This window comes from Eumetopias jubatus, unplaced genomic scaffold, assembly GCF_037043125.1.
Source record: "Eumetopias jubatus isolate StellerSeaLion01/CBP00866 unplaced genomic scaffold, mEumJub1_p1.0 scaffold_6, whole genome shotgun sequence".
In the NCBI taxonomy this organism is placed as follows: domain Eukaryota; kingdom Metazoa; phylum Chordata; class Mammalia; order Carnivora; family Otariidae; genus Eumetopias; species Eumetopias jubatus.
This window is the reverse complement of record NW_028274812.1, coordinates 136,765,120-136,790,194: the sequence shown is the minus strand read 5'-3', so window position 1 is coordinate 136,790,194 and position 25,075 is coordinate 136,765,120.

The following is a 25,075-nucleotide window of genomic DNA, read 5'->3' as shown; positions in this document are numbered from 1 at the left end:
TCGTGCTATCTCTCATTCTCTCTCTCTCAAATAAATAAATAAAATCTTTAAAAAAAAAAATCCCTATTGGCTGGATCAGAGGTTGGAATATTGCCGGCAACACTGTTCTCCCCGATATTTGTTTAAATTCTCTGATTTGCTGGGGAGGCCAGAAGCTCTCTTGGAATTATCCAGAAGTATGTCCTCATCTCAAGTTCAGACATGTTTGGTAAACTTACATGGGGTCATCTGAAATTTAGAGCAAAAACAGTGTCCTTGGAAGGGAATCTTCCCCAAGGAAGAAAAATCAGACAGACTTGTCAGGCAACAGGGTCTCCAAATGGAGGAGGTAGCCATTCGAGCACATTGAAAGTAGACAAGCACGTGGACCTGTCCAGATCCAGCCACCTGGGATGTTCTAGGGAGAAAAAAATGCCACATTTGAAACCAGAGATCTTTAGTATAAAGATGGTAATAGCTCACACCCCAGGGTTCTCTGCAAGGGGGCCCCTCATCAGTATAGATTAGACAGGAGGGAAGGTGAGCACCCAGAGCAATGAGGAACAGCTCAGCAGCACACCCAGTGTGCACTGGTAGTGAATGTGCCCAGGTGTCTGAGGGATCACCAACCAAGGTGAGGCACCCTCTAGAAACCTCCTTAATATGCTCGAGAGGAAAAGGAAGCTGTACAGGGAACTCCAGTAATAGCAGCTATTCAAGAAAGAGGAGGGGCCCTCAGGCCAGTAAAAGCTGCCTTGGTGGGGGGGGGGGCGGATGTTGGATGTTGAATGTTGAGTTTATCGCCTTTTATATTTTGAAAATGCACATCAGTGCAAGTCTTCAGTACCATGGGTGTTTAGTACAAGACAGATCACCTCCCAGTTTAAAAATCCTTTGCCCACTGAGCCGACCTCCTCCTGGCTTGCGAATTCTGGCTGCTTCTTCAAAAGGTGCAGAGCTTGGGTGAGATCAGCAACAGGTGAGTCTCTTGATAGCCCTGGGAGGTCTTGCCACTAGAGCACTTCAAGACAGCTGCCTTCTTGTTCAATAGAGTTGCAGACGCTGCTTTGCTTTTAAGCTAAGGAAGGGGTGTTGATCTGCCTTGCGCCTCCACAAGAAATGGTCCTTTTTGCCAGTATGGTTGGGTATCTTACTTAAGCCATTTTATTCTCAGAGCACACTGAGGATTATAAGTCTGTGACTTCACTTGTGTCCATATGCTGGAAAGACCTGAGCGACGTTCACCATGTCAGGAGACCTAAATCTTTTCATACCATGTGAACCAGCAGTTCTCCTTCGAGAAACGTATCCTGATAACCAAGATTCACTCAAAGATCTTTGGACAAGAATATTCATCATAGCATTTTCATAATTGCAAAATATCAAACAAAAATGTTTAAGAATTAGAGAAGGGCTGGGGCTCCTGGGTGGCTCAGTCGTTAAGCGTCTGCCTTTGGCTCAGGTCATGCTCCCAGCGTCCTGGTCCGAGGGAAGCCTGCTTCTCCCTCTCCCACTCCCCCTGCTTGTGTTCCCTCTCTTGCTGTGTCTCTCTCTGTCAAATAAATTTAAAAAATCATTAAAAAAAAGAATTAGAGAAGGGCTAAGTAATTTATTATCGTCTTTTTCTAAAATTATGTTTCTAAAAAGTACTTAACATGGGAAAATGTTACAAATTAACCAAGGAACGATTAATACAAAGAACTCAATGACCCTACTCTGTTTTTTAAAAAAATGGAAAAAAGACTGGAAGGTAATACGCTCAAATTTTGCATAATAATTAACTCAGGGTTCTGAAATGATATAGGATTTTACTTTTCGTTCTCTTAAGGGAGGGTTTATTTTTCATTTTTTAGGTTTTGCAATCATTTTACCATGAATGTGAATTGCTTTTGTGACCAATAAAGTTATAATACAGTTATGAGAATGCTATGCTAATGAATTTGAAAACTTCTATTCAAAATCTGGTATTTCGTTTATTTTTTTAAATTTTATTTTAATTCCAGGATAGTTAACATATGGTGTTATATAAGTTTCGGGTGTACAATGTAATGATTCAACAATCCTATACATTTCTCTGTGCTCATCATGATAAATATGCCCTTAATCCCCATCGCCTATTGCACCCAACCCCCTCCCCACCCCTTTAGTAATCATGTTTGTTCTCTAGAGTTAAGTGTGTTTCTTGGTTTGCCTCCCTCTCTCTTTTTTTCCCCTTCTATGTTCATCTGTTTTGTTTCTTAAATTCCACATATGAGTGAAATCACATGGTATTTGTCTTTCTCTGACTTATTTCACTTAACATTATATTCTCTAGCTCCATCCATGTTGTTACAAATGGCACGATTTCATTATTTTTATGGCTGAGTAATATTCCATTATATATATATACAGAGAGAGATAGGTAGATAGATAGATAAATACAGATATATATCTTCTTTATCCACCCATCTATCGATGGACACTTGGGCTGCTTCCATAATTTGGCTTGTAGATAATACTACTATAAACATAGGGGTACCTATATCTTTTCAAATTAGTGTTTTCATATTCTTTGGGTAAATACCCAGTAGTTGAAAGCTTATCATTTTAAAAGAAAAAAAATAGAATAGTGATGAGTGTCCTGTTCAGAGAGCAGATTCACCTCTAAGTTCTTTTCTGTTACTCAATCTGCGAGACAATACTTAAGATGATTGCATTCTGAAGTAGGCTACTTTTAAGCTGTATTTCTTTGTAGGCACTTGGTACATTTCTCTATGATTTAAAATAGATGATTAGGTCTATGCTGGATGTATTCATTTGTTGTAAAATGTTCCTCAGAATTAGGATATTCAGTTTTAATAAAAATGGAAATATTATTTCTCTTCTAATCTGTCATTTGTCTTCATTCATGTAAATACAGGGTTTAAATATGCCTTTTTGCACTTAATGGATGTACAACTAGATTTTCAGAAATATTTTTAGAATACTAAAACTAAATACATAGGTAAAAATATTTAAGGAAGCAACTATCGTCCATTTCTTACATTCATTACAATAGCACCTCCCAAGAACAAATGAAATGTTTGGGGAAACCTGAAATGTGGTGTGGCAATGAAGAGGAGCTGCTTTTGGAGTTTGCCTTGGGTCCTCTGACCCATCCTATCCTCAGCTCCACCGGGCGCAGGCCTGGCAGGATGTGTGAGGTGACAGCCCAGAGGCTGCAGAAAGTGCCCTATCCGCCCCCCTTTCTACCCTGAGACTGCCTGCCACTGAGCTAAGCCCCTGTCTATCCAGCAGAGAGGAACTGAAGCACGCCAGAGGCTTAGGCGCTTGCCTATTTTCTAGAAGTAAGGACGTTCAACCCCAAAGCCTTCCCCATCCCCTTCTCATCCCTGGATGTCTGGACCTGGTATGGATTCCTGATGGTCCCTAATGAGCCAGGCCTTCTGGCAACCCGAAGCCCATTGAGAAACACGAGAAACATGGGGCAAACTGATAGTTTCTCAGACTTTGCACTGAATTCACACTGTTTCACCTGCATCTTGCTCTTTCCCTCCTCTCTTACCAACATTCTCCCTGCCTGGCCTTCCACGTAGCCTCCCTCCCCCTTCCCTCCCTCTCTCCCCTGTCACACACGGACACACAAGCACACATGAATATGCTCATACATACACACATGTATACACACATGTATACACGCATGCACATACATTCATATAGGCTTGTGGGCACACATGCATGTATGCACGTGTGTGCACATGTGTACATGTGCATGCATGCGTGTGTGCACGCGCAAAGACACGTATGTATGTGTGTGCATACATATACACGACACACATACATGCACACATATGCATGCACATGCATATACACACATGCGTGCACATTTGTACATGCAGGCTTATATGCATATGTACATGCATGTGTGCACCCATGCATATATGCGCACATGTATACATGTATATACATGCATACGTATATGCACACGTGTGTGTACATACACAATACACACACATGCGTGCACATATATATATATACACGTATGCACATGTACACATGCATATACATACACCGGTGCTTTGAGAGTTGCCCATTATCAATTAATAAAAACCATTTATTTTTAAACTGATTGTCCCAATTATTGCCCTCCACTTTAAGGTCTCCTCTTTTTAAGTATAAAATTCTTTTTTTTTTTTTCAGATACCAATGAAATGCCCACAGGATAGTATAACTACTGTGGCCACTGATTGAGAATGCCAATATAAACCTATATACACCTATGGACACTCCCAGAGTCTTTGCTGTACCTCCAAGCCCCCAGCTACCACCACCAAGGTGCAGGGGTGGGACCTCTACTACGGGCCACTCTGTCTCAACTCTGCCCAGGGCCCAGCAGAGCATTGGTAAGCTCCACACACACAAGAACTAGTATGCGGTGATGATGGGATCTGCTGCAGAGAGTGCCCAAGTCGAGTGTGCTGTTAAATGTACAAGCTCAGTCCCCCAAGGACCCTGAAGCTGAGATTTATCCATATTGGTCCGATCATTCTTTTTGGTTCATTAACAATTCCCTTACAACAGCCTCTGTAACACACTCTGTAACTTGGGAAAGAGGGTTGGGGGACCATGTGGTGGTCACAGGGGCACTCTCCAATCGGGGGACCCCCCTCTCTGTGACCCGTCAGTCTCCCTGCTCTCACATACCTGAAACTCCCTCCACAGTCTACTTCCTTCCTGGCCAGGAACCCTGCCCTGAACTCCACTCTTCCCAGTTGTGCTTCTGTCCCTCTGCCTCATTCCTGCCAGCCCCCTCCCCTTTATGCCATATCCAGCTCCCTAGACCCCAACCTGTGGGGTTCATGGCCTCCCTGCAAATGGGCTCAGTATCCAAAACTTTATTGGACAAGCACCTGACTTCCAGATCATCTATGGCCTCAGGTGCTGCCCCCAGACCAAACCCAGTGAATTAGGACCCTAGAATCTTGTAAACCTCTGAAGCAAGCTCAAGACACCTCCCCTCAGGAAAGGAAGTCCTGTAGCTGGGGTACTTGTCCAACTTCTCTCCCGTTCCCAGCTCATTTGAAGGGAGCAACTGGCTTCAGAGACACCCAGATTCCAATCCTAGCCTTGGCTACTTACTAGCGATACAATGTCGGGCAGGTACTTAACCCCTCTCCACTTACCTGCCTCATCTAAGAGGTGCCAATAACAACACCAGCTTTGCAAGGTTGTCGGGGGGATAAAAGTAATGTGTTCATTACAACACGTGCCCTCCTTAATACCCAGCACACACACACACACACACACACACACAAAGTAATGTGTTCAAATATGGCATCGGGCACAGAGTAGACAAACAAAATAAGGTCCCCACTACTATTATCCAGTCTCAGTATATCCTCTCCTGGCTCTTCCCAGAAGTTCTGGAAGACTCTAGCCAAAAAAAACCAAAACCAAAACCAAAACAAAACAAAAAACTGGCAATGATCGCAAACTGTGGTTCGGTTCCCAGACAGGCTCAGGCTCAGGCTTTACGCCTGCCTATGCTCTATTCCTGTAATTTCTCAATTTGGCCTTCTGCCCATCCTGTGTCCCCTCCCAATGCCTGCCTTTAGCAACACACACAAAACCCCAGGGGTATGCTGGAGCTGTTTGTACTGGCTAGCAAGAGTTGGCCATTAAATTTTCAGGAATGTTGCTCGTCAGCTGAAATCAGCCATGGTAGGAGTATTTACACCAGGGAGATTGGCAACCATTGCAAGTAAATCTGATCCCCCCCACTCGCTGCCCTGTGCCCCCTATTGCAGATTTATGAGCCCACACTCTACCTAGCACCCACTCTTGAGCATCATTCGTCTATGCCACCCTCCCTTAAAGGGAGGGCATCATTCATCTATGCCACGTTCCTCCTACCACCTCATTGCCCTTTACTAAGACCTCACCTCAGGAAGGACTCACAGGGGACTGTGTCTAGGCTCCAGGACCTTGTGACCCCAGTGTGGCATAAAAAGAATCCCAGATGTGGTACCATCCAGTAGAATAACACAAACTCTGGACATCCCAGAGGACTCTATTTGTTTACTATCAAGTTCCCATACATCTGAGACAGCGCCTGTCAAAAAAGAGGCAATAGACCATTTCACACATTAATTATCTCAGATGGCAAACCTAATGGGAAGATTTCAGATGTTCTCCTACCAAATAAATAAGCCCTGTCAAGGCTCCATATAAAAGATTCCTGGAAAGATGAGAGTCTAAATGACAGTCCCCTAGTAATATTTTAATTGAGATGATGCCATGTGACAGAACGAATTCCATCCACGACTTCGCATTGGCTCCCGTGTGACCTCTCCTCCCCATTTTTTGACAGATTCGTCTTGCTGAACATCTTGTGAAGAATGTGAAAAACATCCCTTTTTTTCCCCTCTGTCATGCTGAAATCTGAATCTCATGAATTTATTTTCCTTAAAATAACAGGTGCTGCATATTCTGATCATTTCTTGCTTCAATTATATTTGGTTTAACACTCCTCTTCTAAGTAGCTCTGCAGGTCTTCTCTCTCCTCCTCTCCTCCGTCAATGAACGATTACGGCTTTGGCCCTTAAGTTGACCATGGCCAGCAAAAGAGCAAAAGGATCAAGGATGCTGTTGTTTCCATGGGTATAAGTTCAGAGTATAGTTTTCTATTCTTGACACCGTCTTTAGTGCTTTTAAACCACGGAGGATAACTTAGAAAAGTCTTCTAAGATAGTCACAGATTTCAGATGGCTTAAGATAGGAATAGATGAACACTCCTGTCCATCCACAGTAATTCAGGTCACCAACGTTCGTGTAGCAGGTTATGTACTAAGGCCTCTGATAGGCTGTAAGGCTCTTGAGACGCCTCCCCTCAAAGACTTTGACTGTCTGCCTAGTAGGGGAGACAGATGGGCAAGCAGATAAACCCAACAGGGCCCCACATGGGCAGAGATACAGTACAAAGCACAGAGATGGACAGTGGTCAAGAAGATGGGATGCCCAAGTCAAGTGGGGAATGTATCCATTTCCTGTTGCCACTGTGATACATTCCCACAAACGTAAGAGCTTAACATCTTACAGATTTATTCTCTTAAAGTTCCAGGGGAGAGAAGTCCCAAAGGAGTCTTACAGAGCTAAAATCAAAGTGTTGGCAGGGCTGGGCCCTTCTGAGGGCTCTGGGGGGAGAATCCATCCCTTTGACTCTTGCATCTTCTAGAGGCTGCCCGCATTCCCTGCCCCGTGGCCCCACCACTCCAGTGTCGGGCTCCATGCCTGCATCCCCTTCTCCTCTCTCATCTCCTGCCACCTCGGATAAGGAGCATTGTGATGACAGTGAGCCCACCCAGCCACCCAGGAGCACCTCCTCATCTCAAGACTTTTCACTTAATCCCAAGGGCAAGTCCCTTTGACCCAGGTAATGAATTCACAAGTTCTGGGAGGTTAGACATCAACAATCAAATGACCACAGGCAGGATGTGGGGAGCAGAATTCAGTGAAATTTCTTCCCGGGTGTCAAGTAGAGGATGGTGGAACCATTTGCTGTGTCCTGCCCAGGTCTTGCCGCTCTCATACTGCGAATGGGACCTGCCACAGATAGCCAACCTTCAGCCTCTGCCCTTCATACCTCTGGAGGAAGCTTCAGCCTCCAGCTCCCCCAAGATCACAGGGGTCTGTGAGTCTGGAGCTGCCCAGTGGTCCAAAGATGGGCTAGCAGTCCGCCTTAGCAGTGGGCCACCAACCACCCCCTTTCTCAGGTACTAGAGCTGAGGTACCAAGAGTTTCCCACTTTACACTGGAAAATAAGGAGAATAATTTTTAAATGGCTATCTGCTATTAATACTTGTTATTAACAGGTGATACTAAGTGATTTATATGGATTATCTCCTTTAATCCTTAAAAAATAACCTCTGTGGCAAATACTATCTTCATCCCATGTTCAAGATGAGGAAACTAAGGTGTATGAGGTTCATCCATTTGTCCAGAGCCGTTCCTTTAGCAAGAACTGTAGCTCAACCTTCAAACTAGCTTCCTTTGGTTCTAAAGCACGTGCTCTAATCACAACCCTGTTCTAGTGCCTACGTCAGCTGATTCCCAGTCTAGTCGCCTATTCAGTAAATGATTAGAGGCAACAAAGTAGAAAAGATAAGAGCACAGATCCTGGACCTTAGCCACATGTAAACTTAGAAAATTGGGTCAATTGCTTAATTTCTATGTGCCTCAGTTTCTCATCTAGAAATTGGAGCTAAAAATATGACCCATTCAAGAGGGTTACAATGGGGATTATATGGGATGATATTGGTATTATGTACGTGGAACACAATAACCAATCATTGTTAGCCATTTTACTGTTATTTAACTGAATAAGTGTTGTTGTTGAGAGTAGAGGGTAGACACGTCTTCTGTCCAGTGAGGACTGGACTAGGGAAAGGTGTTCTTTGACATGGAACCTTCGAGTGAGGTTGGTGATCAACATCTTGGTGCATAATCTAGGTCCAAAGAAATGTCCACTCTCCTGCAAAGGGTATGCAAGGGCCATCGCCACGGTAAAGGGCCTTCACCTGTCTGTTATATAGTGTCATCTTTCAGCTCTAAACTCCCTTCTACAATTTGCACAGGAAGACTGGGGTCAGAACTTGGCCAACTCTGTTTGTCCTCTGCCAGATGCCTCCCTGTTAGGCTCCAGCAGTTGGTGGCACTGGATGAAGGCTGGAAGACCATAGGAGAAGGACTTTCTATTCCTGTCTGCATCCCCCCAGGGACAGCCCTTCATCCCGGCACCAGCAGGTCGATCCTGGATGCAGGTGGCTCCAATTACAGGCTTCCGCTCACTGCCCCAGAACCTGGCTCCCAGGACCGTCACCCCTCCTCTGAGTGCCTACACCTGCCGGGAAGCACCCTCCCCAGAGACCTCAGTCCCTGCTCCCTGCTTCTGCTGTACCAGCTCCTGCCAGGCAATGTCCCTTCCTCAGAAGTCTGTCACTTCTATGGGTCCCCATCCAGGCTTCCAGATCCTGGGGACCCCAACAGTTCAGCTTGTTCTCCCAGCCCTAGGGCTTCCACCTGCTTCCTGCAGAGACTCCGTGTTAATACTGTGTTACATCTGTGTTCTCTTCTCGCTTTTTCTGCCTCATCAACAGCTGTTTGATCAATTCCTTCGAGTAAATTCTCTCTATTAAAATAACTTGTGTGGATTCTGTTTCCTGACTAGATCCTGAATAATAATAATACACTCACACACACAACATACTTAGGTACAAACACTGCTCCTGGACATTTGTGTAGATATATGCTTTCTAGATGCAAACTCATAGCATTTCCCTCAACTTGTTACAGCCCTGCACCTGCTCCTTTGGCCCTTGTTGACACTCTGTCCTTTCCAGATTCTAAAATACTTCGTAAAGAACAAAGTGACAGAGTTCTAGATGATGCAGAGATCTTTTCCCTCTTATAAACATAAGCATCTGTTCGACGCTTCTATAGTCAAAAACTTATAGGCCAACTCTTTTTAACATCAGGCACTCGTGTTGGTAACATTTTTTTTTTAAGATTTTATCTATTTGACAGAGAGAGACAGCAAAAGAGGGAACACAAGCAGCGGGAGTGGGAGAGGGAGAAGCAGGCTTCCCGCAGAGCAGGGAGCCCAGTGTGGGGCTCGATCCCAGGACCCGGGATCATGACCTGAGCCAAAGGCAGCCACTTAACAGCTGAACCACCCAGGTGCCCCTGATGGTAACATTTGTTAATGACTTACTGGCTCAAGTGGGAAATGTTAAACAATTCAATGATAGAAAAAAATCCCTACTGAAACTGTCAATGAGTTTCTTCATTTATCCAACATACAAGCATTTTCCAGTCGCTGCCCAACACTCTTCTAGATCCTTCTGATCCATGAAATAAGACAAACAAAGTCACAGCCCTTGCGGGGGAAAGGACAGGGGAATGAGGGATGGGGAAATGATGTGTGCATAGACCTGTGGCAGGGAAGACAGGTATGGGGGGCGACTTCAGACAGGTAGAATAGAGGCTCCATGTGAGCGCTCTGGAGTCTAACCATCTGGTTTCAAATCCTGCCTTGGCCACTTACTGGCCAAATGACCTTGGGAAAGTTCCTAAACTTGTCTGTGCCTTCTGTTCCCTTTTTACAAAATGGGGATGATAATAAAGACCTTCTTCAAAGGGTTGCTAGGAAAATTTAAAAAGAGAACAAATAGCGCTTGCCACAGTGTGGGCTAACTATTATTACTATCAACATAAGTGGTAGCTATTGTTGCTAAAAACACCATCAGTACAGGCATGCTCGGACGGCTCATTTGCCCTGGAAATCTGACTCATTAATCTGCCAGGGGACCCCAGAAGGGCCAAAGGCACTACCTGTTCCACCTGCCTGCTTCCCTTCCTCCATGATAGGGTTGTTTATCGGAGTTAAGACATTTCCCTAATACGTGTGTTAAATCACCATTTGGTCATTTGGTATCTAAATAATTCATTATGCAACAGTTTGCGGAAGAAATGAGAATTTTTATAGTGCATAGGAGCTTCTGCCTGGCCCTGGTGAAAGGTCAAAGCGTCCGAATAGCAGAAGGAACACAGAAAGGGGGGGCGAAGCGGCACTAGAAATGATTTTCTCCCACATGGCAGGACCAGCCCCATGGATGTAGCCTGGGCTGCCATAGCATTTCACACAAGGCTTATGAATCACACTGAGTACCTTCTTTGGGTCATTTACTTCCCTCTATCAATTACTAGCTGAGCCAGACACAGTCAGAATTTCAACCAAATCGCTTTCTCCGCCCCTCACCCACTGCAAAATCCTCATTGGCATCGTTATCAGGGACTGCTAGAGCTCCAGCCTTCCAGGGAGGGAGACAAAAAAAATGCCCACATCTTGAAAATAACCTTCCCAATTACATGTTTTCTCCATCCTGATGAGCCTGGCAGAATCATGAACCCCATCTCTGGATCTCAGAAACAGTCTCATCAGAGCCAGAGACGGGCAGTAGCTCTCCTCGTCGTCGGCTTAGCGTCCCTAGCTTGCTGCTGAGCACTGCTTCTTGGGGTCTTTATCATCTTAATTGCATCTTGCATGCCCACCTTTTCTGCTCCAGGAGCTCCAAGTATTAATCACCTCCCAAGTCACTTTGGGTAATGCTGAGTGCTTTATCTTTTGCTCTGCCACCAACACAGGGACATGGGAGGTCGCAGGCAGGCAAATGGCTTCCTCTTCAATCACAGCCTCCCTGAAGTCCTAACCACTCATGACCCTGGAGCAAAACTTCTGGCCCTTTCCTCTGGGTAGCCATTCTTCACTCTAGTGAGTTGCCTCCAAGGCCAAATTCATCAACGTCCATTGTAAAAATGACCAACCTGGCTGATGCTTTGTTAACCCTTTGCAGGCACCATCCACAGAAATGAATGAAAGCATCTATGGGCCAGTAGTTTCAAAAAGCATGAGTAGCATTAGCATTGCCTGGCTCTTGGAAATGCATGACTGTCAGCCCCAGTGCTGGTTTCTCCTGCTAAAGCAAGCTCTTTGAGGGGAGGGAGCACGTTTGTACACCAGCGTATAGCCAAATGTTTGGCATTTAATAAGTGAGTGAATCAAGGATGAATAAATGTGTTCAAAAATTCCACAGGCATTTGGCAGAGTTGTGTCTTGGAGCCCCTCCAGTTACCACATCCTCCCCTTACCCACCCCAAACACCCCTTATTTGTTTGTGTACCTCTGAAATCTCTGTAAAGAATTGACTCAGACTTTCCTTTTTCAAAGATGCATTAAAAATCTGTCCTCCGATAGATGTATCTTAAAGCTCATTGTTTTAGTGTGTGGTGCACAATATCTAAGTGGGAGGTGTCATAAAACCATTTTCTTTAAAATGTTCCTGCATTTCTCCTTCTGCAAGAGCAACAGATCTTCTCCCTCAATCATTGTCCCTCAGTAGACGGATTGGAAAGCTCAGGCTTAGGTCTCCTTAGTGAGGTGGTGTTAGCATTTCCATAAGCCATGCATAAAACAAATACAAGTGTGTGAAGATTTTATTGCCAATTCTGAAACCGTCCTCATAGACTAAGCAGTAGTGTCTAAGGACTGTGGAGGAAAAAGCCTCAGGGATGGGGATGTGCCCATAAACGGCCTCACTATGGACACATATGCTGCTCACACTCTCTAACACACTTTCAGGAACTTTGCCTAAGATGCTCTGTGGGTAGAATTCTTAGATGGTGTCCACGATCCCACTGTCCCCTCGTGTACACACACACCTTCTCCCAGTCATTTCACCAAACACTAATCTAAGTGCTTCTGTGAAGGGATTTTGCAGATGTAATTAAGGTCCCAAATCAGGTGACCCTAAGAAAGGGAGAGGGAGATTATCGTCAGGGGGCCTGAGCTTCTCAGGTAACCCTTAAAAGCGACAGGACTATCCTTGGCAAGAGAGATTTCAATCGTGAAGGACATCCTCCACCACTGCCTTTGAAGTTGGAGAAGGTCACAGAATAAAGAATACCAGTGGCCACCAGCTGAGAGGCAGCAAGGACACAGGACCTGGGTTCTATAGCTACAAGGAACTAAATTCTGCCAACAACCTGAATGAGCGTTGGAAGCAGACTCTTCCTTAGTCGAGCCTTCTGATGAGACCACAGCCTAGCCGGCACCTTGATTTCAGCCTTGTGAAGCCCTGAGCAGAGAACCCAAATACGTTGCACCCAAATTTCTGACCTACAGACTGTGAATTAATAAATGGGGGTTGTTTTGAGCTGCTAAATGTGTGGTATATTAACAGACAATAGCAAGAAACTAACACAGATGCTAATAGATAATGCCCCCTCCTTTATCCTAAAAGGCAAGTCTGCCCTACCCTACCACAGAGATAGCTGATGTATACCCCATGCCTACCTCTCACACCCACTGCCATGTTTAGCCTTGCCAGAGAAGGCTCCAGAAATATAAAAATTCCCCCATTATAACAAAGGGCAAACATATGTGTGAGGCCAGGCTGCTCTGGGACAGAGAGTGTCACACCCACATTACCTGCCTTGCGCCTGAGTGTGGATATCATGTGCTTTTTGCAAAGAATTATTTTTATGTCTCACATCACCTAGCACATTACCTCTCACCCTCACTCCAAAGCCATTCTCAACTCAGGGCCCTGAAATATCACAGATGATGCCAACTGACTTGTGATTTCCATGACCCTCCAGTCGTCTGCTTTGTTTTATTGGCCGTAATAGATGTCCTGACTATGCTCACCACAAAATCAAGACAGGCCCTATTCTTCAAATTTCCTCACATGCATGCTGATGGAGAGTCATTTATGGTCTCTCTGGCTGGACTCTTTGTAAACCACAAAGCTGAGTTTATAGGCTAAATGTTCCCCAGGAATATCCAGCTCAAGCTGAGCAATTTCCCTGCAGGGGCAATTAGAGAGAAAGTGAGGGTGGTGTCTTTTTTCTTTTTTTTTTTTTAACTTCCTGGTCTTGGCAGTTAACATTTAATGTAATACAAAGCCATGAGTCACTGGGGGAGGCTCTCCCACAGTACTCATTAGCTTATTAAAATGAACACACTGTTCTGGTTCATCTAAATTATAGAATGATGACAAAAATAACAATAATAATAAATCATATATCCATTTCATCCCCTCTTCTGTAATATTTCAGCTTGCCCTTCCCCAATCCTGTTGAAGAGGGATGAGGACTTGTAACCAAAAGGAAAACCTGCCACCCCCACCTAAGGAATGCCATTCTCTCAGCACAGGATGGCTCCCACCTAGGATGCTCTGCCTTGTACCTAAGGGAGCAGGAAAGGATGAGCATTCCCCTCTGCATGCCCTGATCAAGCACCTGGCCTCTGTTTTTTTCATTTTTTCTTTTTTTTTTTAACTGAAGTATAGTTGACACACAATGCTACATTATTTTCAAGTGTGCCACATAGTAATTCAACTTCTCTATACATTATGCCACCCTCACAAGTGTAGCTCCCATCTGTCCCCATACAACACTCTTACAATACCATTGACTGTATTCTCTACTCTATGCCTGTCATCCTGACATTCATTCCATACCTGAAGCCTGTACGCCCCACTCCCCTCACCCTCCTTCCCTCTGGCAACCATCAGTTTATTCTCTGCATTTATGAGGCTGAGTCTGCCTTTTGTTTGTTTGTTTTATTTTTTAGATTCCTTATATAAATGAAATCACATGGTATTTGTTTTTCTTGGACTTATTTCACTTAGCATAATTCCTTCAAGGTCCATCCATGTTGTCTCAAATGGCAAGATCTCATTCTCTTGTATGGCTTAGTAATATTCCATTGAATATATACAACACCTTCTTTATCCATCTATCTATCAAAGGACACTTTGTTACTTACATTGGCCTCTACTTTTGAAAAGCAATAGCCTACTAAGTAGTTCACAAATTTTACTCCATGCTGGAATCCACCAGTAATCTTTAAATAATACTGACACCTGGCTCCCACCCAAGTGTCGGAGGAGATAATCAAGAAGGCATGACCACAAGTTGACCCTGGAGCTGGAACTGGGCAATCAGATGCTCTGTACCCCTCCCCCGTCCTTGCAATGGTACACTATGCCTACTCTTCCCACATGGGCGTTGTTCCAAGGACATAGCCTTGAGAGATTAAGGTGTTGCTGAGACCATCTGGATGGTATATGTGACCGAACCCAGTTAAGACCTGTTTATAAACTTTAAGATTCAGAAGGTGGGTGTGGAGACCTACTCATCCTGTGGCCACCCAAGACAAACCTCACATGTAAGTTTCCTTGCTTATTAAACCTGCCACCTACCAATCTGGAGTGGCCCACCTCTTTCTGCGGTTTCTCCCTGGCCTCTGAGTAAGGGGCTGGTACACCTGAAAACTCCCAAGTAGGCTTTGAACAAACACCAAGACACTCTGATTTCATTGGTCTGAGTGTAACCCAGGAAGAGGGAGTTTTCAAAGCTCCCAGGTGATTCCAATGTGCAGCCAAATGGAACCACTGGTCTGGTAATTAAATAGCATTCATGTCAAGGCTTTACCACTTAGAGGTGGAAAACTGTGAGAAAGTCACTTATTCTTTCTATATCTCAGTTTCCTAACCTATAAAATGGGTATAATATTGGCACCTACCTCATAAGTACTACTAAATGAAAGAATGCATGCCCATGGTTTGCCACGGTGCCAAGCACTACTAAGTAGGCAGTGTGTGTTAGTTATTGACATTCTAATTATTGTCATCATTGTGATTTCTCTTGGCTTCTGTGGAGATCATGGAACCAAAGAATCTTATGTTGGCAGAGACTTGAGGGGTCATCTATGTTTGGAAACTACTTTTCAAAAATCCCTGGCAAACGATGATCCAGTTTCAACTCTTGAGCACATTCTCCACCCAATGGAAATTGCCCTGATATTTAAAATTCCCACATAGATGATCGGAAAGCATTGTCAGGGGGATAGACAAAGTAGGTAGCATACTAAAACTCCAATTAATTCAACAAGCATGTACTGAACATCCACTCCAGGCCAGGGACTTAGTCGAGCCTCCTGATGAGACCACAGCCTGGCCGGCACCTTGATTTCAGCCTTGTGAAGCCCTGAGCTTCAGGGCTAGGAATACTATGTGAGAGGCATAAACTCACAGTCCACTTAGTACAAACTCCGTGCTCTTGGTCACCCTAGAGCCAGCTAAAGCTGAGAAGCCCAGTTGATCCACTTGTAAATTGGTTCTTTTGCTGGGGTTTTTCTGGAGCTTGGAACCCTCGGAGCCCATCTGCTGTCTGGGCCTCCCCTTCCCCATTCCCCACCTCCCACCCCTGCCTTTGGATCCATTTCTTCTCATTGCTTTCCCCTGCCCTGTACCTCTCTTTCCTTTGTCCTCAGATCAACTGTGCCATTCAAAGATCCCAACTCTTGTGCCTTTCCCAATATTCCTCCTCTGCCTTTCCTCCATTAGGGTACTATCTATCCATACATCTTGTTAATCCTGACCACGCAACACATACCTGCCTCTTTCAAAACAACTTTTCTGAATGTCTGTCTAGGAATTTACTCCCTTATAAATTAATAATCAACATTTGAGAGAGTTCACTATAATTCTACCATTCTATTTTTCTCTTCCTCTTCCCAATAAAATGCCCCAAAGCACTTGTCTATACTTGCATCCCCACTTACTTTAGTCCTCTCCTTCTAAACCCCCCACAATCAAGCTTCCACCCCTACCATACCATTGAACTCCCACTCATAGTGCTACTAAGGAACCCCTGCAATATTGGCATTCAGTTCTGAAGCTAACCACATAGAGTTAGTGCAGACCCCACAAGTTAGGAGCTTAGTCCTCCACAAGACTGCTGCAAAGTTCCAGGGTCCCCAGGACCCCTTTCTGACCAACTAGCTACCAATTCAGGGGTTCTCACAGTACTCAGTTTTGATGATTCACTAGGACTCACAGAACTCTAGAAAGCACTATGCTTATGATTCCAGTTTTATTATAAAGGATACAAATCAGAACAAGCCAAATGAAACACATAGAGCCAAGACTGGGAGGATCCTGAAAGCAAGCTTGTGAGCCCTCTCCTATAGAATCAAGGCATATCACCCTCCCAGCACATCAATGTGTTTACCAACCAGGAAATTCTGCTGAGCCTCACTAGTAGGCACGGTTGATTCAATCAGTGGCCACATGATTGAACTCAATCTCCAACTGCTCTCCACAACCCAAGGTGAGGAGATCAGGCTGGTACCATGTGACTCAAAGCCCCAATCTCTGATCACATGATCAATCTTCCTGGCATGGCCAGCCCCCACCTGAGTTATGCCATTAGTGTAAGTTATCTAGGAGACCACCATGAATAACAAAGACATCCTTGGCAGTTGGGCAATTCCAAAGGTTTAGTCTCCCTGCGGGGAACCCAAGACAAAGACAAGCCAAATTCCTTGTCATACAACAACCCCCATGATGAAGATCCAAAGATCAATGTACTTCTCAGCAGCCTTGGACAGTTAGGCACTTCCTTTTCTTGAACGTTTCCTGACTGATCTCTCCTAGCTCGTTGGACTTCAGATGTTGAGAAGGATGAGTCACTAGGCATTTCATAAGTGCCACTCCTAGCCAGGCAGGTAGCTCTATATTCAGACCTACTGGGAAGAGGTAAGGAAATCTAATTACTGACCCTGACCTGGGGAAGCAGAGCTTTCTTTTCCCAAGTCACTCAAATTTTTCTGAAGCATGACTTAAGAATTAGTTATTCAACAGGTGGATTTTCCTCTCCTGGGGTCAATTACATCCTCATTAGAACAATGGTTCACAGTCTTGACCATAAATTAGCGTAACCTGGAGAGCTTCTTCAACAATACTAATGCCAGAGCTCCCCCCTCTCCTGACACTCTGCTTCTGTCCACTGAAACTGGGGCCCAGGTGACACAAGGTTTTCAAAGCTCCCCAGATGAGTCTAAAGTGCATCGATAGTTGCGAACCATACGCTTGAGTCTCTCTCCTGGTTAAACATCTTCTGCAGGTTGTTTGGGAGGAGGCAGGTCTCCACCGCCCATCCTTCCATTTATTGAGTGCTTGTTATGGGGCACACTGAGGACTTTCATTCAGTTGTTTGCCTTAACTTGTCACCAACCCTGTGGGGTAGATGCTATTTGATCTCTGTTTTGTAAATGAGAAAATTGAAGTATACAAATGTTAAACAGTTGCCCAAGTGTGCAGAGTTAAAATACACAGAGCTGGATTCAAAGTCCAACCTGGTCACCCAAACCCATGCTGTCACCCATGATTGTAGTGCCCTCTCTATCACTGGGTAACCCTCTGGCTACTAAAATGATGCCCAGTTGTCCAATTCTCATCCCTTTCACAGAAGAGGCAAAAGCAAGGACAGAAGATAAATGTACCTTCACAGCTAGACTTGGGAAGTCTGACAGAAAGTTCTAGAGTCTTAGTGCTAGTGAAGACTGTCAAGGAGACCCAGTTCAACCACTTCATTTTATAGCTGAGGAAGCACAAATCCAGAAAGATCAAATGATTTCCAAAGTACATATGCAGGTTGACCTCAGAGCCCCATCTCCCAATTCCAAGTCAGATGACTTTTCCCTGCATGCGTTAATTTCCTATTGATCAGCTAGTTGAGTGGAAACAAGTGGATGGGCCTGGTGAACTCACAGTTTGTTAATGGGAGCATTATAAGGTGGGAGCACAGAGCAGGAGGAGCTTGCTTACAGCTGGTGAGGTTGGAGAAGACGTCATGGAGGAAGACGCTTCCAATGGGAGCCAAAATCAGGCTTTCAACCTGCTGAGAAAGAACATTCCACGGGGAAGGAAGAGTGTCAGCGACGGCAGGAAGAGGGGAGATATGTTCTGGGAACGGAGGGTGGTCTGCATCCTCTTGAGAAGAAACCAGAGACAAGACGAGGAAGACAAGCCAGGACACCATCCAAGGGCGCTGCCCTCTAATCGAAAGGCAGTAGGACCATGGCCACTGTGTTCAGGGATGAATGACAGCTTCAGAAGCAACAGGGCACAGATGGAGGTGGACAAAAAGGTAGTGGGGAAAGGGAGGGAGTAGGGAAGTGGGAGCAAAAAGCCACAATGGGGAAGTGTCTGAGAATACGGGAAAGGGACAGATGGGAGGGATGGACACCACCCCCAGGGGCTGCTGGAACTTCCTTACATGGGGCCTCACCCCGTAAAACAGAAGCTAGAGAAAAAAGTAAGGGTGGGTGATAAGACCCTTCTTCTGGTTGCCCCACTAAAAATCTACTTTCCTAGAGACGAACCATGAGAGACGATGGACTCTGAAAAACAGGGTTCTAGAGGGGAGGAGGTGGGGGGATGGGTTAGCCTGGTGATGGGTATTAAAGAGGGCGCGTTCTGCATGGAGCACTGGGTGTTATGCACAAACAATGAATCATGGAACACTACATCAAAAACTAATGATGTAATGTATGGTGACTAACATAACAATAAAATTAAAAAAAATTCTACTTTCCAGGTGAGAGCTCAGTGGGAGAGGAAAGTGCTGGGAGCCTGAGAGGCAGGTTCAGAGGCTGTGGGGTAGGAGGTGAGGGGCAGCGTTGGGGTTGGGGGGCAGGGAAAGACCCCCAGAGAGGAAAGGGGGGCAGGGGCAGAAGGGCCCAAACGAAAGCCTCCATTTTCTGCCCTTTGTCCTGCTTGGGTAGGTAACGAAATGGTCTCCGTGGGGATAGGAAGTGACAATGAACAAAGTTCTGGGGGGAACGTCATGGACGCAGGCCTATGGACTCTAACCCTCTCGAAGGCAGCATATTCCCCGCCCTCAGCTGAGCTCCCGGAAGGAGACCGAATTCCATTCAGGTGGTTCCACGGCAGAGACTTTAAGAAAGGTATGGGCAGAGCTAAAGAAACCATTTTCCAGGGATGCCTGGGTGGCTCAGTGGGTTAAGCATCTGCCTTCGGCTCAGGTCATGATCCCAGAGTCCTGGGATTGAGCCCCCATTCGGGCTCCCCGCTGAGCGGGGAGTCTGCTTCTCCCTCTCCCTTTGCCTCCCCCCTGCTTGTGCTCTCTCTCGCTATCTCTGTCAATGTCTCTATCAGATAAATCTTAAAAAAAAAAAAAAAGAAAGAAAGAAACCATTTTCCAGGGACAACACAACCCGGGTGGCCTGAGGAGAGGGCTGTAGTCACAGAGGATGGTCGTGTCCTCAGCACCGAGTAGGTGCAAGCATGCTGACTTCTCTCTTCTCCCACCGCCGGGCCCCTGCACGGTTCCCATCAGCAGAGCACGGCGGGAGGCGGCAGACAAGGCCGCCCAGGTGATGCAGTTCTCAGTTCTCCGGGATGGGCCTTCCCAGGCCCCGAGCGAGCAGAGAAGGTCAGAGAGCGGGTGTGGGAACAGGCAAATGGAGAAGAGGTAGCACCCCCAGCAAGCCGAAGACCCTGGCTGTGAGCCGCGTGGAGCCCGCGGCTGTGCGACAGGTGCCTGGCCGAACTTTCGGGGGACGGTGCGAGTGGGGAGGACAGAGCTACGGACTCGGACAGCCTTGCTGCTACCCCTCACGGGTGCCCCCCAGCGTCTGACGAGCGGCATTTTGGGAATCTCGGGGTGGGTGCTGTGTTTCGTAAAACCTACGAGCAGATGAGCGCGCACCTTTCGCGCGATGGCAAACCTTGCCCTGCTGGGCTCATGTTTCCCGGACGCTAAAATGGGTTATGCAGTCTGTCGAAGTATTTTTGTCCTTTCTGAGTCTGAGAAGAAGCTTCGGAGATGTGGTTTGGCAGCTGAACTGTTGAAATTCCCGGTTATTTGGTTTTTTGAAGGTAAGGGGGAAAATTATCGGATGGCTCCTAAGGCCTGTTAGCATGCGCCATGCCAGAAAGTTCAAAAATGTGTAGCTTTTGGAGCGGGAGGCAGGACACGCAGGGAATAACTTCTGATCAAAATGTAAAGTCACATAAGATTAGAAAAGACACTTACAGATGAGGGGCAAAGCTGTGATTTATTTGCATAATGACAAGAGCCAGAGTGTTCCTTGCACAGCCCGGCTCACCTCTCACCTTCCACTGCACCCACTGTCCAGCTCCAGGAGATCAGTACCCTCCTGACCGCCTCTGACCCTCAGCAGGCCCGACCACACCGCCCCCCCCCCCCCCCGGGCCTGCTAGCCTCTCATCCTTGTTGGACAGGGTGCTGAGACTCCCGTCAAATCCAAATTGCATTGTCAGTTTAAAAATAGCTTTTCTTGAAGGGAAAAAGGCACCACCGCATCATATGTGCACATTGATTTTCAGAAACATAACATGAGAAAAAAATCTTCCATCAAACTTCAAATCTTCCAACTTCCAGGGTGCCACCTAGAAGTTGTTTTCTTGATTACAGTAATTCTCACGAAATTGCCAAAGAGTCGGAGGTGGCCTGGGGAAGGAGGAGTCTGCTAACCTGAAGGACTCTGCCATTTGTGGAATAGGGGAAAGGAGATACCTTTGATCCAGGAAAACTGTCTTCAGCCCATTTGGCAACCTGTTTCTGAATCTTACTGCTTCCAGACTTTCATGCCAAGACTTCAAAGGGCTTTACTGAGTCACTAGTTGTATTCCAAGAATACCAGCTAAAGAATCGGTAGAAAGGGCAGGCATCAAATCTTTTTTTTCTGTTCAGCTATAGCGAGGCCTCCCAAAGTCACCTAATTATCAAAAGTACCTGCAGGTTTTTGTGAAGTGATAGGCGGACCATGAGGTAGAAGTCCCTTTTAACATACAATAAAAAGGTATACCCCACTACCTCAAAACCAAGATGAAAGCTTTCATGGGGCCATTGCTAAGGAGGAGAGGAGTATCCAACACAGGACAGAAGATTAGGGGATCTGCTTTGTCAAGAAGGCCAGGGAAGTATTGACCTTGGATCTGAAGGATAACTAGAAGTCAATTAGGCAAAGGGCGTGGGGAAAGTATGTGCAAAGGCCCTGTGGTAGAAAGAACCATCTGTGGGCAAGTAGGAGAGATTAAAAGAAGTTAGTGTCACTGGGACAGAGAAAGTTGGGAGGTAGGGAGCTTTGAGGCCAAGAAGGTCTCAAGGTCCATGCAGAACCTTGCAGCCAATATTCAGGAGTTGTCCTCTGGTTTGCTTGCTTCTTTGTTTTCTATCATTCAAGCAATTAGGGTTGGGGGTGAGATCCTGAAAAGCAGGAGAACAGCATTAACAGGCTTGCCTTTCAAGACAGTATCTCTGGCTATAGTATAGAGAATGGAACATGGGGGCAAGATTGTTGTAGAAGACAAGTGAAGAGACCCTAGCAATAGTCCAGGTGAGAGATGATGGGAGTTTAAACCATAATGGCCAGATTTGAGAGAGATTTAGAAGGAAAAAATCATTGGACCTGGTGACAAATTGGAAATGGGAAGGAAGAGAGAGTTAGTTATGAAGGATGGTACCTACATTTCTAGCTTGTGTAACTGGTAGAGCCATTCACCAAGATGGCAAATATTGGAAAAGGACCAGGTTGGGGGGTGGGGAGAGGTGGTAAAGGGTGATGAGTTTGGGTTGGGGCATATTGTGTTCAGTTGCCTTTGAGAAAAAAGAGAATATGCAGCAGGAAGTTGGGCAAGCAGGTCAGAGGACAGATGAGGATTAGAGGTGGAAATCTGAGCCTCTCGTTGGTTTTCTCTGGCTCCACAATAAATTACCACAAACTGGGTGCCTTCACATGACAGTTTATTCTCACAGTTCTGGAGGCTGGAAGTCCAAAATCAAGCTGTTGATATAATGATGCTCACTCCAAAAGCTCTAGAAGGGAATACTTCCTTGCTTCTTCCAGCTTCTGGATGCAGAATCCAATCTCTGCATCCATTATCATGCTGTCTTCTCTGGGTCTTCTCTCCTCTCCTCTTCTAAGAACATTTGCCATCAGATTTAGAGCCTACTCAAATCCAGGATGATCTCACCTCTAGATCCTTAACGTAAATACATCTGCAAAGACTCTTTTTTTCAAATAAGTTCCCATTCACAGGTTCCAGGGGACCTATCTTTGCCCACCATTCAACTCACTACATCCTCCCATTCCCATTTCCTGAAGCACCCTTTCCTCTTACCTGAAAGTCTTCAAACTCAAAACCGAAGTGCCGACAATCCTATCCTTGCCCCTTAACACCCAGCCCTGGTCTTCCACAGCCAGGTCATAACAGCCCCGACTTTGACGTAAAGCTGGGTGTCCTTCTCCCTGCACCCGCTGAGCCCCCAGCCAGACTTCTTTTTTCCAGACCCCAGGTCTCACTGCAGCAGGGAAATAATTTTTCTTTGCTGGATGCATTTCCCCCAAAGACTCATTGCTAAACTGCATCACTAAGTGCTATCACCTTCTTTGTTCAGGACTTTGGGCATCTCTTAGGATAAGTGATATTTTATCGGCGTGGGGGAGAAGAGGGTAACGGACCACAGTTTAAATACACTGTAGTTTTCAAGTTCCAGGTGAACTTGAAAAAATGTCCATTTCCATACCAGGGACCCTGTTAAGGCTTCCTGTATCAACTCCTGCATGAGAATTAGAACGCACGAGAACTGATTGATAATTGGTGCCTCTAACCATGGGGACAGACTCCGGGCTACATTAACACGTCTATGGGGTGGGCGAGGAGTCTTGCGGGCTACTCTCCCCTGAGAGCACAGAGGAATGATGCACTGGGTTCCAAGTAATTTTCACATGAATAATTAAAGACATTTTTATGGGCTTCATGACTCAAGAACTGTATCTTTTCAAAATGATCAAGAACAAAAAGTGGCACTCCATTTAACTGCTACAATAAAGTGCTGTTTTAAAAATACCAGCTGGAATCTCTCTCCTCCCAAGAGCTCCTAATAGTCTATGTGTTTAACTTCATGAGACTTCAGAAGAGCACTTTCAGATATCATTTCCTCATGCGTTTGGGGAAACTGAAGCACAGAGATGCTAAATGAGTGCTATGCCATGTCTTGGCCACCTGTGGGGGCAATTTATCCATTCTCACCATCACAAAAGACACATAAGACTTAAAATTGTCCTTCAGGGGCACCTGGGTGGCTTAGTCCGTTAAGCTTCTGCCTTTGGCTCAGGTCATGATCCCTGAGTCCTGGGACTGAGCCCCGTGTCGGGCTCCTGGCTCAGCGGGGAGTCTGCTTCTCCCTCTCCCCCCTGCTCATGCTCTCTTTCTCTCTCAAATAAATAAATAAATAAAATCTTTAAAAAAAAAAACTGTCCTTCAGAAGTTAGCCTGTAGCTGAGCAAGAAATAGGACGTAAGCCTCGTTTTCTGGGTTCTATGTTTTGTCTTGTAAATCAGTCCGTCCCAAATCAGGCAGGGGCTAAAACAGCTTGTTAGACTTTCACCCTCTGTTCTACCTCAGATCCACTGAATCAGAATCTCCAGAGTGAGAGTAGGGTGTTGTTGGCCGCACCCCCCTCACCTTCTCTGATGCTCCGTCATATTTGGGACCCCCACTTATGGGCCCCCCGGGGAGCTTTGCTTGGCTGTCCTTAAGCACTGGTTCCTGACCTTCCAGTAGCACCAGACGCTATCTGAACACACTTGGTTTTGGGTATCCACATCTGGGTTTATGTTGCACTCTGACAGATGAAACTGTACCAACAAACTGTCCCTCTGAAGGCTTCCCGAGTCACAAAAATGGACGGGGAATGTCTTTAAACCCAGGGCGAGCCTCGGGCAAACTAATGAAGTTCATTCTTTGTGTGTCCCAGCCTCCAGTTAGTATAGGGAATAAAGCATGGAATTGGACAGCAAGATGAACTTGGCCAAGCCTTTAACCTCTCCTTGGGTCTGAGCCTCAATTTCCCCATCTGTACCAAAGATACAGAAGGGGAGCAGGAACAGTGATATAAAAGGAGGGTTACTAAAAATAAAAAACAAATAATATATATAAAATGCCTGGCATGGTATTTAAGAAATGCCAATTTTCTTCTCTCTAGAAGGTCCTCGTTTCTATTACACAAATTCTGGGACTCCTTGTTCCTTCTTTCTGTTATAACAAGAGCATGGCCAATCATTCTGTGAGTGTTCTTACTCTAATATTTAAGTTAGAGTTTGCACTTTAAAATCTTAACTCCCTGACTTTGCCGGGTTGGCTGAGGAGAACCATTAGCCATTAGTTCCTGGTCAGATAAACAGCTCTTGGTGGCTACTTGCCTAATTCTTATCCAGCAGAATTACCCAGGTGAGAAGATGTTTGCAAATCAACTCTGTGATTTGGAGTGTCCATCTGGAGCTTGTCTGAAATCCTTGTTCATTGCTTTTATGCATCCATGGCATTTCCCAGCCAATAATCATGAGGCTTCTTGCTATATTCAGGTTTGTGGCTCATTTGAGAGTTCTCCTGCCCCAAAGCCCCAGAATGAATTTTGCATACTCCACAGACATCTCTATTTTGCAGCAGATGATCTCAAACATAACCTCCACATTTGGTGAGATAACATCTCAACAGGCAGAAATACGATTTTATTTATTTGTATGAAGTAGAAGTCTTGTCCTCCCCATTGCCAAAATTCAAAGATTAGGAAACTATAGAGTGACCAAACCATCCCAGTTTGCCCAGAACTGAGGTGTTCGTGGACCTGGGAATTTCAGTTGTACCCCAAGGAACAT